Source organism: Miscanthus floridulus, chromosome 6, assembly GCF_019320115.1.
Source record: "Miscanthus floridulus cultivar M001 chromosome 6, ASM1932011v1, whole genome shotgun sequence".
NCBI lineage: Eukaryota > Viridiplantae > Streptophyta > Magnoliopsida > Poales > Poaceae > Miscanthus > Miscanthus floridulus.
In genome coordinates this window covers 140,961,783-140,978,536 of record NC_089585.1, presented here as the reverse complement: position 1 = coordinate 140,978,536, position 16,754 = coordinate 140,961,783, and the positions used below count along the sequence as shown (strand labels likewise).

General features: G+C 45.9%; 1 pseudogene; it reads right to left on the bottom strand.

The window, feature by feature from the left end:
- Window positions 1-7,590: 7,590 nt before the first annotated feature.
- Window positions 7,591-16,349, bottom strand: LOC136459942 (uncharacterized; annotated as a pseudogene).
- Between the last annotated feature and the right edge of the window lie 405 nt (window positions 16,350-16,754).

Genomic DNA, 16,754 nt, shown 5'->3' with positions numbered 1-16,754 from the left:
ACTTTATGTTTGTCCAAAGACCACCCACATAACATTTATTGGTATCTTATCATAAGCCTTCTCCAAGTCAATGAAAACCAAGTGGATGTCCTTCTTCTGCTCTCTAAACCGCTCCATAACCTGTCTTATTAAGAAGATTGCTTCTGTGGTTGACCTTCCGGGCATGAAACCAAATTGGTTTGTTGATATCTGTGTCGTTTCTCGCAGGCGCTGCTCGATGACTCTCTCCCATAACTTCATAGTGTGGCTCATCAACTCAATTCCCCGATAATTAGTATAACTTTGGATATCTCCCTTGTACTTGTAGATTGGTACCAATATGCTTCTTCTTCACTCCTCAGGCATCTTGTTCGATCGAAAGATATTGTTGAACATCTTGGTTAGCCATACTATTGCTATATCCTCGAGACATCTCCACATCTTGATTAGGATACCATCAGGGCCCATCGTTTTGCCCCCTTTCATCATTTTCAAGGCTTCTCTGACCTTCGATTCTTGAATCCTCTATACAAAGCGCATGTTAGTGTCATCAAACGAGTCGTCCAGCTGAGCGGTGGTGTTCTCGTTCTCACCATTGAATAATTTATCAAAATACTCTTGTCATCTATGTCTGATCTCATCCTCCTTCACCAAGAGCTGCTCCCTCTCATCCTTTATGCACTTGACTTGCTTGAAGTCCCTTGTCTTCCTATCGCGAGCCCTAGCCATCCTATAAATGTCCTTCTCTCCTTCCTTCATACTCAAACATCGGTAAAGGTCCTCATAGGCCCGCCCCTTTGCCTCACTCACCGCTCGTTTTGCAGTCTTCTTTGCCACCTTATACTTCTCTATGTTGTTTGCACACCTGTCATGATACAAGCGCTTATTGCACTCCTTTTTTCCTTAATAGCCTTTTGCACATGTTCATTCCACCACCAAATGTCTTTCGAGTCGTATCCGCTCCCTTTGGTCACTCCAAGCACCTCTGAAGCAACCTTCTGAACGCATGTTGCCATCTTCTCCCACATGTTGTTAGCATCGCCTTCATCAATCCAAGGGCCCTCTTCAATGACCTTTTCCTTAAAGACCTTTGATGCCTCCCCTTCTAATTTTCACCACTTTGTTCTAGCAACCCTAACTTGTTTGTTCCCACAAGTTTGCACTAGAAAGCGAAAATCAGCCACCATCAGCTTGTGTTGAGCGACCACACATTCTCCAGGTATCACCTTGCAGTCCACACATGTTTGTTTATCTCTCCTTCTTATAAGGACAAAGTCGATTTGACTAGAGTACTGGCCGCTATTAATGGTCACTAAATAGGACTGTCTCTTACGGAAGAAAGTGTTAGCTATCGTCAGATCAAAAGCTATGACGAAGTCTAAGACTTTCTCTCCCTCCTGGTTCCTACTACCATATCCGAAACCCCCATGAACCGCCTCGAAACCTGCACTTGATGTACCTACATGGCCATTAAGATCACCTTCTATAAAGAGCTTCTCGCTACTAGGGACAGCTCTAACCAAGCGATCTAAGTCTTCCCAAAAAAGCCGCTTAACACTCTCATCATGGCCTACTTGGGGCATACGCACTAATTACATTTAAGACCATATCACTAATGACAAGTTTAACGAAGATGATCCTATCCCCTTGCTTTCTCGCCTCCACCACACCATCCTTGGGGCTTTTATCAATCAAAACTCATACTCTATTTTTATTTGAAGTTGTCCCTGTGTACCAGAGCTTGAAGCCGGTATTGTCCACCTCCTTCGCCTTCTGCCCCTTCCATTTAGTCTCTTGGACGTATAAGATATTTACACGTCTCCTAACCGCTGTATCCACTAACTCTCTTAACTTACCTGTAAGGGACCCTACATTTCAACTACCTAAACCAATCCTAGTTGGCTCGACTAGCTTTCTTACCCTTCGCACCCGCCGAGGTAGGTGTGAAGACCCTTGCTCATTTTGCACCACAATCGGGCGCCGATGTGGCGCGCCACTAAGGATGCGACAACCCGATCCTTGCTCACTTGACACCATGTCCAAATTGCGACACGGCGTGTCATGGGGGTGACGACCCGGCCCTTTCTCATTTAACATCATACCCGGGTTCTGACATGGCGCATCGCTCAGTGGGTTACACCCCAACGGGATTCTTTTGGGTTTCATCTCCATTAAAGTGGCTAAGTTTTTACATTGGCTTGCTGCGCCTAACACAACCTTCCTCCTTTACCAGGGCTTGGGACCTGCTATGCTGGGACACCAAAGACGCCCCACCATAGGCGGAGTTATTGTATTTGTTACAATAATACACAAAAATTGCTTTAGCGTAAATTGTAATTACATCCTCAAGTAAGCTTAATGCAGCGCATTGCCCCCTTGCTTCTTGTTGGGATGTCGATGTCGAGCTGGGACTTATAAAGTAAAGGACTTATATAAAAAGTAAAAGCAGCTGCATCAGCATCACGGTCCACACATGCTCAACATGAGTAGCACCTGTGTCACGGCAGCCACAAGAGGGCGTATCAACCGAAGCCCATGAGGCACACAAAGCCCAATGCGCTTGCCTGCATGGTCAAGTCCAATTATTTAATGTTTGCCTGTGATCAACAAAGTTCAGTCTTTGGTCGAGCATGGACCAATGACCAAGTCCTTTTTGGGGCTGGATGCAGAAGTTGTAGGCTGCCACGTATTTGTTTTTTATTTGACTCAACTTTAATTAACCAGCTTAGGGCACCTGCGATGGGACGAGCTACTAGCTCTAAGTCAATCTCTCCAATAATAGATAATTTTTAGCACATAGCTCATAACTTGAATAGCCCCACACAGGAGCGAAGCTGCACTATGATTAGAGGGTGCAAATGCACCCCCCAAATTTTGAAAAATCAGTTATAATGACTAAAATCCCACCATGTATGCACCCCCACAACACAAGTCTATGCACCCACAAGGCAAGTGCACCCTTCTTCGATCTCCTCTAGCTTCGCCATTGGCCCCACGTGACATCCTCATAGAATCTTGAAATGTGTGTGTGTGACTAGCTCTTGGTCAAAAGCTAGATTTTCTCCAGCTTGTATTATAATATGAAACAATATGCTATGAGCTAGCTCGTAAGTTGCTATTACGGGTGCCCTTATATTACCGAAGTCCATTGTAGGGCTTGTAGTCCGAATCCGTGTATAGAGGTCTGACGCCTTGTCCACACCATGTATAGAGGTCGGAGCAGTAGAAACATAGCAGAGAATTTGGGCATTCACGACTAAACAAGTGTTAGCAAATTTTTGTTCTTTAATATTAGGTATAGATATTTTTTGCTTTGTAATTTCTCATAGTTTTTAGAGAAAAAAATATTTCCTATGAACAAAAATATAGACATTTTACGTTTTTTTACCTCAATGTACGCATTTTATTTTAATTTGTATATTATTCTCTTGGTAGTTATCTACTTTTAATTTTCCCAAGTATTTTATGAGAATAAAAATATAATATTTATGGAAGTATTGAGTTAGTATATCACTTGTCGCTAATTTGCTTCTTTAATCAATACTTAGTTGGAACCTGGACTTATAGAAGATTTACATGGGTGTTTCTACTCCACATCTATACCCAGTACTATTTTATTATAGAGACAAAATTTCATTCTATTTGTCTGTCCACACCTCTAGCTACTTGTGCAACATTACTCAGTTTGGAGTTGCAAAACCTCGTTGGCATAGCACGACTCATTATAGCCTAGCTGAATCTATGCACGCGTGTAGCTCTTCTTAAACCTTTTCTAACCCTAGAACAAGATATAAACAATAGCCATCTATTTAAGTTTGAATCAGTCTTCAATCAATTTTACGTATCACATTAATCTTTTACTAATATTTATTATGAGCCTTAAAATCTGATTAAAATAATTAAAATATGTCAGGAAAGGTCCAATTATTAATATTTTACCCAGATATCCGTTTGAGCCTCCATTTTTTAAGCGTGCTGACGCAACTTCTTTTAATTTTTTGGTTTTTTGTTTTCCGGAAATGCTAGGCGTCTGATCATCCGGACACCTTCGTTGGTGGGCCGCGATGCCAACCTGAACAGCCCAACATTCCACCATGCTTGCTTAACCGAGAATCGTTTAGCCAATCCACTCCAGAAACAAGACCGAACCATACTTTCCACTCGTCGAGTTCTAGCCGCTGCGGCATGGTCCACGGCGACCCCTCTGGCATGGCGTTCTTCACTGCGCCTGGCCGCCAGCCTGCCTTCATCCTTCCTCGCCACCACACTTGAGCGCCAACGCGCGGCTTCTTTCCTCTCCACTGTGCTCACTAAATGATGTGTGTGGTTTCCATTCTGCATCGCCCTCCCCCTCCCCCCCTCCCGCCTGCTTCCGTACCTCTCTGGTGGCAGCTCGAGCTAGAAGCGGCGACCAATCGACCTTCCCCCCTCTCTCTCTCCATGGCTCCTGGTCCGCTGTCTCCCTCAGCGATGGTCTCCAGCAGTGATACGTACGAGATCGGGTAGAGGCGACTCGCCCACCAGCGCCTACGATGACGGTGGCAAGGATGCAGATTTTCAGAATCGGTCGTTTCCCCGCTCTGTGTTGCGTGGTACCAAACAAGAAGGGTGAAAGTCGCAATTGCAAGAATATGTTTCAAGTGTTTTAGATGTTTCAGAGTTATGTTGCAAGTGTTGTATATCAATTTTACAAAAGTAGATCGGGATGTTGCACATGTTGTAATGGCGGTACACGTATGTTTCATGTGTATGTTCCAAATGTTTCATCTGTTCTAAACGTATGTTGTAAGTATTTTATCTGGATGTTGCAAAAGTAGATGTAGATGTTGCATATATATGCATGTTGTAAGCATATGTTTCAACTGTTTTCAGGTGTCTCATACATATGTTTGCAAGTGTTTCATGTGAGTGCTACATATGTTTGTAATGGTTTTCAAATGTTTTTCAGACATTTTCGCAGCTTGTTTCAAGTGTTTCATCTGTCTTCTTTTGTATGTTGCAACTGTTATATCTGGATGTTTTAAAAGTTAATCGGGTGTTGCACATGGAATTCGCGTGAGAAGTGGATGGCGATGTGGGCGACGTTGGGGGTGGCACGGGTGACGTCTCAGGCAGCGCGAGCCCATTGCTAGAGCGCTGGCTCGCGAGCTCGACGCGCTAGGCCCTTGCTCACTCCCTGTGCGAACACCGTCCGGACGCTAGCGCCCGGATCGGACGTGCGATGCCAGCAAGTCAGTTCATTTTTCTCTTACATCCGCGTCCGTTTTTCTCTTTTCAGTCCGTTAGTTCTTTCTTATTTGACACGTGTTTTTTCCCATGTTGTCCCTCTATTTTTCCTGTTCATTCTGTCGACCTTTTTCCTTTTGTTTTCTTTTTTTATCCCCTTTAAATCACGGAAAAGTCCAAGTTTTCTTTTCTTTTTTCTGTGTCCTATTTCTTTTTTCTTCTGTCTATATCTCTTCCGTTGCGTTGCGTTCTCTTGTTTTGTCCCGTGTTCGTTTCGTTTAGTTTTATCTTTTATTTTCTCTTTTTTATTATTTTTTCATGTTTTTCCTTTTCAGTTTCCTTTTCCCCTTCTTTGTGTTCTGTTTTTGGCAATAACTTGATCATCGAATAAATCGTTGAGACACAGATCGTCCAGATGACTACACGACAAGCAATATTATATCTTGTTCTCATACCAGTTAGAACAACATGCATCTAGCGCGACAATGCAGAATCTAAGATGTATTGGAACAAATAACATGATAATTGAATAAATCTTTGAGACACAAATCGTTCATATGACTATGCGACAAGTAGTATATCCCGTTCGCATATGAGTAAGAACATGCATGGGAGACAGTCTAGAGTCCAATTCCAAGACATATCCAACAATGATACGAAGTTCAATTGTAATAAGTATTGCAACAGATGACATGATCATTGAGGGCCTATTTCTAACATAGGAATTTCGTAGGAATTATGTATGAATTTTACAGAAATTAATTCAATTTTATAGGAAAAATGCGTGAATGTGAAATGTTTCCCAATTTCCAAACAGGCCCTGAATAAATATTCAACATGTCCAGATGACTACGCGACAAGCAGTACAAGCAGTACATCCTGAGCGATGGTGCAAAGTCCAATCCCAAGACACGTCCAACAATGGGAAGTCCAATCCTAAGACGTCTGGGAACAAATGACATGATCGTTGAATAAATCTTCAAGATACAGACCGTCCAGGTGACTTCGCGACAAGCTATATATCCGGTTGCAACACGCGGGTATATTTGCTAGTTCAAAGAAATATTCGTAACTGACATGACTTGTTCCGCATTCAACATATATTCTTTCTTATTCTTGAGCGCGACAATGCATATTCGTATCTATATCTGGTGGCTATCCGTGTCTGATTCCAGTTCGGAAAAGAAAATATACATACGAAAACAAGGGCTAGCGCCCAGACATCCGAACAATCGTCGCGTTTGGACGTAGCTCCCGCGCCTACATCCCATGCCACGCCCCGCGCGTCCGCATCCTATCCAGCGCCAGCGCCCATACGCAGGACCCGCTCCCATCCCACACTCGTACGGGGAAACCCATGTGGGTCTCCGTTACCTGCCCCACCTACGGATGCGGGCCACGGAGGCGTTTGCCAGCCTCAATGCCCGCACCGTAACCCTCGGCACCACACGAGCAGCAGCTGTAGACGGCTGTGGCAGACCGATGTCCGCTAGCCACCGGCACCATTGCAACATGTGCAACACCAGATCTACTTTTGAAACATCCAGATGAGACACTTAACATGCGTGTATAGCCATAGCAACATATGCAATATCAAGATCAACTTTTGTAACATCCAGATAAAACACTTGCAAAAGTATGAAACATCTGAAACACTTCAAACATATGTTTGAAACATGTGTGTATAGTCATATTAACATATCCAATATGTTGATGAAACAATTGAAACATACGTCTTAAACATCTAAAATACTTGAAACATAGACTTGCAACATGTGTATATTATCATTGTAACATATATAACATAGATGAAACACTTGAAACGTAAGTCTAAAACGCCTTACTGGTCCACAGGCCGGCAAGGAGCGTCCGAACATAGGGACGGCCTCAAGAGCATTATAAGATACCAGCAGCATCCGTATGTATCCGTATGTATCCAGTCCGATTACACTCGTAAGTCCTATCCAGTCCCATTACACGCCTGAGTCCTAACTCCTAAGAGAGAGTACTGTCTCGTGTGTGGTGACATGGGAGGACCGTGGTTTTTGTTCGAATAATAATAATAATCCTGTCTCCTTGTGTGATGGATCAGAGGCCAGGTCAAGGCGTGGATCAGTTGAATGGGAACTGATCCACTAAATTTGCTTGCTTTCAACCCAAAAAAATGCGTCGACACCTCGGATAATGTGTACAATCAGAGAGTAATAACCATATCACTCTATACTCGATGAAGATCACCAAATTTAATTATGAGAAAGCGATGCTAGCGAATTCCCGTCAATTTGGATAAAGCATTCAAACGACACATGCAGATCAGAAACACGTACAGTCAGAGCACGCATACTGCCATATATATTATTTCTATGCAATGCAACTTACAGCCGATCAAATGGAGAGGTCCTCGAGCAGTTCATCGAGCTCCTTGTCGTCGGACGGATTCAGCTCAATGCATCCAATACCCATGGCAAGTTCTTCAATCTCAGCGCAGCCTCGCTCGCTGCCGCTGCCGTCCTGCTCCTGCATCATCTTACCCGCGCTCCTTTTATACCTCTTCTTGACAAGCACCGCGTCAGGTAACTCGTGCCGCTGCCCATAGCTCTCCAGGTCGTGGTTGTTACAAGAGTTGACGTTGCAGAGGTCGTACCCTAGCACATGGTCCCCAGGGTTCAGCCGCCAGCCGATATGCGTCTTCACGGTGAAGATGGTGTCGTTCTTGCCCAAGTCCGACGCGCGGGCGATCTGCACCCATGCAGTCGGGTACGGGACGAAGACGCCGTGATGGCGCAGATCCAGCTCCACGTCGAGCACGACGTACTCCACGAGCCGGCGGCTGCTGAGCAGGGGCTCGAACCTGTACCGGTCGTACTCCGCGATGCTCATGGCAACGAGGCGCATGCTGTTGGTGTCGAGAAGTGTAACACCGGTGGCCGCCGGCGTCAAGCCGTCGACGTGAGCACTACAAATGGCACAGATCAGGGATGAACGCCGACGAGGTAAGCCCCTGCCTTAGCGTGTTCGTGTTCGTGTTCACTTTTCTTCGATACCGTTTTCTTACAGACTCCAGGCATTTGTATGCCAGAAACAAGACCCTGGCCCATGGCCCACATGACAGACACTGAGTAACAAAGCAAACAATGAAAATACGCCAAGCTACTAGGAAGACGCCTTAGTGTCCTGTTGTGTCATCTGTGACACTTCCCCCCGCCAAAGATGGAGCTTGTCCCCAAGCTGGAGCATCAGAAAATCGTTGCCGCAAAACATGATAATCCTCCCATGTTGCGGTGGATGGATGCAGACCAGTCCAGAGAACCTTGACCTGAGGAATGGCTGTGTTTCCTTTTTTGACCAGATGCTTGTCAATGATCTGGTCCGGCACAGCTGCTGCAGCTGACAAGTATGTAGTAACTGGTAGTTTATCAAACACCGGAGTGCAGTCAGGCACAAAGGGCTTTAGCTGGGATATGTGGAAGACTGGATGAATCATATGGCCCTCCGATAAGATTGTTATAGGCAACTGAACCCACGCGTTCCAGCACTGTATAAGGACCAAAATACTTGTATGCTAGCTTGGGAAAGGGGTGGTTGGCCACTGTAGATTGAGTGTAGGGCTGTAATTTCAACAATACCTGATCACCAACAGTGAAATGACAGTCAGTGCGTTTTCTGTCAGCCAGCAACTTCATCCTATTCTAAGCTCTTGCCATATTTTGTTTGATGGATTGCAAATTAAGTTCCTTGTTCTGAGTGACCTCAGCCACTGATGAGCAAATATTTTCTAGTAGCTGAGGTATTGCACCTACATTTGGTTCATACCCATAAAGAGCCTTAAAAGGGGAGCAACCTAGTGAACTGTGATAGGAGAAGTTATACCACAATTCAGCTAGGGACAGCCAAGATGTCTAGGCCTTGGGAGAGTCTTGCACCGAACATCGAAGAAACATTTCCAAACATTGATTTACTCTCTCAGTCTGTCCATCCGTTTGAGGGTGGTAGGCTGTGCTCAAGGCTAAGTTGACCTTGTACAACTTAAACAGTTGTGTCCAGAAGTGACTGACAAACACTGTGTCTCGGTCACTGACAATCGAATTCGGTAAGCCATGCAGCTTCACCACATTATCCAGGAATGCCTGAGCAATAGTGCTGGCAGTGTAAGGGTGCTTGACTGGAATAAAATGGGCATACTTAGTCAGCCTGTCCACAACTACTAAAATGACACTGTACCCATCAGATTTGGGTAAACCTTCTATGAAGTCCATAGAAACATCTCTCCAAACTCTTTCAGGCACAGGCAAAGGTTGCAACAGGCCAGCTGGATGTTGTAATGAATGTTTAGCATGCTGACAGACTGAACATTGCTTGATATAGCTGTCGACATCCTGCCGCATACCCTTCCAAGCAAAATGCTTCCTTAGTTTATAATAGGTAGGAGTAATACCTGAATGGCCTCCCAAAGGACTTGAATGAAAAGCAGCAATGAGCTTCGTTTGTAAAGATGAATTTTGGCCAATCCAAATGTTTCCATGGTGTCTGATGAGACCCTGCTCAAGACTGAAACCATTAGCATCAGGACTGGACACAGCTAATTGCTTCAACAACAGCTGAGCTTTGGGATATGTGATGTAGGAATTCAAGACCTCTTGAATCCAAACTGGCTGAACAGTAGAGACTTCTTGAATAGCCATGAGGTGAGCTACCCTGGATAAAGCATCTGCAGCTACATTTTCTTTGCCTTTCTTATACACAATCTTAAAGTGGAGACCCATGAGCCTAGTCATAGCTTTTCTCTGCAGTTCAGAATGTAGGTTCTGTTCATTGAGAAAGCTTAAAGACTTGTGGTCTGTGAGAATTGTGAATTCTTGTCTTTGTAAGTATGGTCTCCATTTCTGAACTGCCATAATGAAGGCCAAGAACTCCTTCTCATAAATGGAAAGTGATTTGTGCTTCTCCCTAAGAGCCTTACTAAGATAAGCAATGGGTTTTCCCTGCTGCATCAAAACAGCTCCAATACCATCATTGCAAGCATCAGTTTCTATAGTAAATGGCTGAGTGAAATCTGGAAGACCCAATACAGGGGTTCTGGTCATGGTTACTTTGACCTCATCAAAGGCCTGCTAAGCTATTTCAGACCAGGCAAACTGCTTATATTTGAGCAACTGAGTAAGAGGCTTAGTAAGTAGTCCATAATGTTTAACAAACCTCCTATAATATCTAGTGAATCCCAGAAAAGCTCTCAGCTCAGTGACTGTAGTAGGTACTGGCCAATGTAGCATAGCAATCATCTTGTTTTTATCAGTGGCCACACCTTGACAAGAGATTATGTGACCCAAATATTCCAGACTATCTTGAGCAAAAGTACATTTAGAAGATTTCAAGTACAACTGATGCTGTCTAAGGGTGGTCAACACTTGCTCAAGATGATTAGCATGATCTTCTAAAGTGTTGCTATAGATCAATATATCATCTAGAAAGACCAACACAAATTTTCTGAGGAAAGGCTGAAGTATTTGATTCATGATACACTGGAAAGTGGCTGGTGTATTAGTGAGTCCAAAAGGCATCACCTTAAACTGGTAGTGGCCGTGATGTGTCTTAAATGATGTCTTGCGTTCATCCTCTAGAAGCATTCTAACCTGATGGTAACCAGACCTCATATCCAATTTTGTGAAGAATTTGGAACCAGCCAACTCATCCAATATCTCCTCAATTATAGGTATTGGAAATCTATTCTTTATAGTGAGGGCATTGAGTTTCCTGTAATCTACACAAAACCTCCATGTTCCATCTTTCTTCTTGACAAGTAGGACTAGAGAAGCAAATGGACTGTGGCTGTGGCAAATTAATCTAGCTTGAAGTAACTGTTGAACTTGCCTTTCAATCTCTGATTTATGGTGGGGAGAGTAATGATAGGGTTTTGAGTTTACAGGAATGGAACCAGGAAGCAAAGGAATGGAGTGATCATAAGTCCTTTGTGGTGGTAAGGTCTGTGGATCAGAAAAAACATCATCATACCGTGTCAACACATGTTGTATAGGTGATGGAATGATAGTGGAATTGGTAGGCTGGGGTGGTCTTGTGGGAGTTGGTCCACTAATACAAAGGCCCAAACATCATTGCCTTTGATGGAATTATAGACTTTAGTTGCAGAGATGGCTGTCAGCTGCAGAGGTGGTGGATTGATGCCCTGCAATTTCACTGGCCGGCCATTCACCTTGAATTCAAGAGTTTTAAGTTGCTAATCACACTGCATTGGACTGTGGCGTTGCAACCAATCAAAACCTAGGATAGCGTTATAGGGGTGCATATCCAGTACTATCATATCAGCAACTAGTGTATGACCCTGACAATACCATTGCAATTGCTTGACCATTTTGTCAGCCACTATCCACTCACCATTTGCAAGTTTTACTTTGCGAGGGGACATCGGCACAGTTGGCAGGCCAACTAGTTGGGTGAAGTGGGCACTTACAAAGCTATGAGAACTGCCACTGTCCAATAAAGTAAGCATAATCTTATTCTTGACCCTGGTTTTCAGTTTAATACTGTTGCTTGTATCACTGTTGGTCAATGCATTGAGGGACAATTGACAGAACTGGTCTGGTAAAGCATCCTCGATAGCTAGTTGATTGAGAACATCATCACTGAGTTCTCTATCCAAGTCATTGACCACCAGAGCATTGCTGTGTGGTTTGGTTCTCTTGGGGCAGACCTCAATATGTCCTGGTTCAAATTTGTTCCCATAGGTGTAGCACAACCCATTGGCCTTCCTGTAGTCCCTCAGCTGCCTATCCCTCCATAGAGTACCAGAAACTGGGTTTGGCTTGATCTCAGTTCTGTGTTGTGAGGTTGGCTTGGGAAGAATAGGAGCCTTCTAGTACTTGTTTTCCCCTCTATCAAGCACCTTTTGCTGAATTCTGGCTATAATAGCAGCTCTGTGTATAGTTGTTGGTACCTGAGGCTCAACCACTGCCCTAATTTCATCTTTGAGACCACTTACATAATGGGAGGTGAAGAAAAGGTCATCATAATGACAGCTATGCATAGTGATATCAAACTGCAATTGCTCAAACTTAGTAGTATAGTCTTCCACAGTGCCTGACTGCTTGAGATCAATCAACTCAGTGAAGGCATTTCTATAATCATCAGCTCCAAATTGCTGTTCCATAGCCAAGCAAAAGGTGACCCAAGAGATCTTAGTATGTGTCTGTTTATAGGCCTAGTACCACTTGGCAGCATTGCCCTTTAGATGCATGGTGGCAGAAGACACCCAAAGTCTCTCAGGCACATTATAAATAGAGAAGTAATTGCAGCAATTGTCAATCCAGATTTTGGGATGAAGGCCATCAAACTTGGGAAAAAACATTTTAGGCAGAGCATGATGAGGTACCCCTTCTCCCTTGTCCTGCTCCAGTTTGGACCTGTGATACTTGGACTGCTCAGGTTTCTTAATGCTCTTGTCCTTGGCAAACATGTTCTGGAAATGCTCTTCTTCATCATCGTACACCAGGGACGAGGAACCATGACTGATAGATCTGTTCTCCTCCTCAAACTGTTGTAGGGTCAGTTGAGCTACTACCTGGCCATTAGCTCTAACTTGCTGAGCAATGAACTGTTGATCTGCAGAACACTTATCAACCTTTGTGTTGTTTAACTCAATTTGAGTTTTCATCTCTTGCTGGACAATACCCATATCCGTCATACGATTGAACAAGAGATCGAAATGATCCATCACCTGGTCCCACTTGGACTAGTCATCATCAGCGCTCTTAGTCATCTGATCCAATAGAATTTGGGTCTGCTTTGATGGTTTGGGATTGGAAGGCTTAGATAGAGCCGTGACTGAAACTAGTGAAACAACAGGTTTGGTTCACACCTTCCCTATTGACTGCTCCACACCACAACTAATCACCGCCGCCTGGAAGTGAGGCTCGACTAAGGAATTTTACATGGAAACAGGTGTCTCGCAACCCAAGTCGATGGACACTTCCCCTCCGAATGTCGCCACACTGCAATTGAACCAGTTGGCTATGAAATTTTACATGAGAACAAGCGCCTCGCAACCCTCACCACTGATTCAAGCGTGCTAGAAGGAAATCGAGATAGAAGTTGGAGAAATTCTCACAAAGAGTTCACGCCACCGAACTAAATTTGTTGATGTAGTCCCCCAGTCGAGAATTGTGCCATAGAGGATGGAACCACCGACGAGCTGGTGGTGATGGCGCCCGCGCGCAGTCGATTGTTGATGAAGAGAAACCCGTTGCAGTGCCACCACACAGATGGAGGGAAGGAACTGCGATGGATCCAGGTATCTATAGAGGAGGTGGGGTGGGTGGATGGGAAATTTGTGGATCTCGGATTAAACGAACTCGACGCCGCTAGCTGACCCGATTCAACCAAAGGAGGGATTTATGGGACCTCTCGCCCACACCACAAGGATGCAGGGTGGAGATCAACCCACCGACCGGAATTATGAATCGAAGATCGAAGCCGAGCGGAATCGAGAACGGAGGCCGAGGATAAACCATCTCTGATACCACTGTAACACCCATGGCCGCCGGCGTCAAGCCGTCGACGTGAGCACTACAAATGGCACAGATCAGGGATGAACGCCGGCGAGGTAAGCCCCTGCTTTAGCATGTTCGTGTTCACTTTTCTTTGATACCGTTTTCTTACAGACTCCAGGCATTTGTATGCCGGAAACAAGACCCTGGCCCATGGCCCACATGACAGACACTGAGTAACAAAGCAAACAATGAAAATACGCCAAGCTACTAGGAAGACGCCTTAGTGTCCATCTGTGACAAGAAGCGATACCGATTTGCTGACCTTGACGCAGAGCACGAGCGGCCCCAGGCCACCGAGCGCGCGGGACGCCTCCCTGGGTAGGAAGATGAGGTCGTCGCGGCAGATAGCGCAGAGCTCCACGGAGAAGGCGTCCTTGAAATTGTTAGGCGAGACGAGCTGCCTCGCGATGCCGACTACGCGGGCGGGCGCGATGGACGAGATGAACTCGACGAGGCGCGCGGCGTGGGAGCGGGACGCGAAGTAGAAGTCGAGCCCCCCCCCTCGAGCTGCCGTCCACACGGACGGCCGAGTCTGCGGCGCCGTGCCTGACGATCTGCTGGTCGAGGTGGATGAGAGTGCGGCGGTGCGACGCGTGCTGTCGCACCTAAACGACGGCGGACCACTGCTGGTTGGGGCTGGCGGCCTAGGCCCGGGCCATGCCGCAGGCGTCACAGAGGCGGTCGTGGACGGCGAACTCCGCGACGTGGTCCTCCTCCACCGCCACACCGTGGGTGGTATCGCGGCGGAGGCGGACGAGGAGCGCGACACTACTACAGGATGGCCTTGTTGTCCCAGGCGGTAACGGCCTTTAGTCCCGGTTACCACGCTGGGACAATGATCCCGGGACTAAAGGTGGAACCTTCAGTTCCAGGTCATCGAGCCGAGACTAAAGAGAAACCTTTAGTCTCGGTTGGTGTTACCAACTGGGACTAAAGGCCCTCCAGTCGAGCAAACGTGGCCGCACCCTTTAGTCCCGGTTGGTAACCCCAACCGGGACTAAAGGTTTTTTTCTTTTTTTTGTTTCTATTTCTATTTTCCTTTTTTTCTATTTTCACGCTGCTACCAGGTTTTTTTTGTTTCTATTTCTATTTTCCTTTTTTTTCTATTTTTAATTGATGATTCGTTTTGGTTTTTGAATACGCATTCTACGCTGCTAAAATATACGTACGTTTATAATGTTCAACATTTTGTATAAACTATAGTACGAAGGACCTTTAGTCAAGGATCAGCGGTACAATCCTGTTCAAGTTCGTGCTGCTTGGTTCGAGAGCTGAGCTTTTAAGTTAGCTTTCACTCTTCTGAGCAAGCGAGGTGGTGCTAATAGGTGGGACTGGCCAGCAATTCCAGCATATTGCATACTGGGCCGGCCCATCAAGGCTCCTGTAAACGCCCGGGACTAAAAGACATTTAGTCCCGGCTGATAATACTAGCCGGGACTAAAGGTATATCTTTAGTCCCGGCTCATAATACTAGCCGGGACTAATTGATTTGGTCGTGTTCAGTTGCATCGGACCAGCCGGGACTAAAGGTCTTCGTTTTCGGTGTCAGCAATAAATGCAAGCAGGTAAATGCAAGCCGGGACTAAAGCTCATAAATGCAAGCAGGTAAATGCAAGCCAGGACTAAAGCTCGTAAATGCAAGCAGGTACAAGTAAAGCACCATCAAGTACGTCTTCGTTTCTTATTGCTACTTTAGTCCCGGTTGGAGTTTCAATTCCTACATACAAATGCAAGCACAACAACCGGGACTAAAAGCTTGAAACATGCATATGGGTCCCGGTTGGAGTTTCAAGCTCTAAGCTTTAGTCCCGACTGAAGTTTCAAGCTCTAAGCTTTCTAGTACAAGTAAAGCACGGCAATAAATGCAACCAGGACTAAAACTTAGAGCTTTAGAGCTTAGAGCTTAGAGCACGGCAATAAATGCAACCGGGACAGCACGCTGTCAGTCCCGGCTCAAAAGACTGTCTGTTATAGTTTTAAGTTTTAGTTCCGGTTGGAGACAGCAACCGGGACTAAAGGTCACTTTTTAGTCCCGGACGTAGCCTCCAGCCGGGAGTAGACTTTTACTCCCGGTTGAAGGGACCAACCGAGAGTAAGAGTTAACCTTTAGTTCCGGTTGGTAGCTCCAACCGGGACTAAAGGTCCCCTACAGCAAAAGTCTGCCGTAGTAGCCGTTGGGCAGGAACCTTTAGTCCCGGTTGGTATTACCAATCGGGACTTCCGGGGGCAAAAAATATCGAGGCTAATGCTAAATTGGGACATCGTTCTAAAGTCTATTCTCTAGTAGTGCGAGGCCTTTGGAGTTGGAGTGCGGCGGCTCAGTGGGGACCCCGTGGCGGGTGGTGTGGCAGTCGACGCGGCGGATGAGGATCTGCATGAGCTCTGCCGAGTCCGGTGCGGCGCGGATCCACGACCGTGGCGGCCTCAGGTACGAGGAGCATGCCGGGCAGTGCACCACGTCGTTGTGGCGTGGCCTCCGTGCACGCACGTGTTGGCCGGGTTCGGCGCCACGACGCCGCAAGTGGAGCAGATGGACTTGCACGCTGCAGCGCTGGAGGCCTGTTGCTCGGGTGTGAACAACATCATGCCGGCGAACGGCGGTGGTGGCTACGGCTGCATCGCGGCGATGGGTGGAAAGGAAGAGAAGTTGGCGTCTGGATCGAGGGCTGCAACCGCAAGGGCTATCAATTAGGTTTCAATTTTTTTTGAGCAAAATTAGGTTTCAGCTTACTAGGCTCTATTGGTTGCACGGCCCGTGCAAAATTATAGGCTATGGGCTTTTTTGTAAGGTGTAGGGCCTAGTTGGGCTTCCTGCCTCTGCCGTGTGCGCTAGAGAGCCCTAGAGCGCTTGGCGGCAATGCCAGAGCTACAGGGGAAAAGTCCAAATTGCCTTCTCAACTTTCGCAAAAGTCCGCTTCTCCTCCCTTAACTTCAAAACCGAGTAAAACAACTCCTTCAACTTTTAAAACCGTTTATCTTACCTCTTGG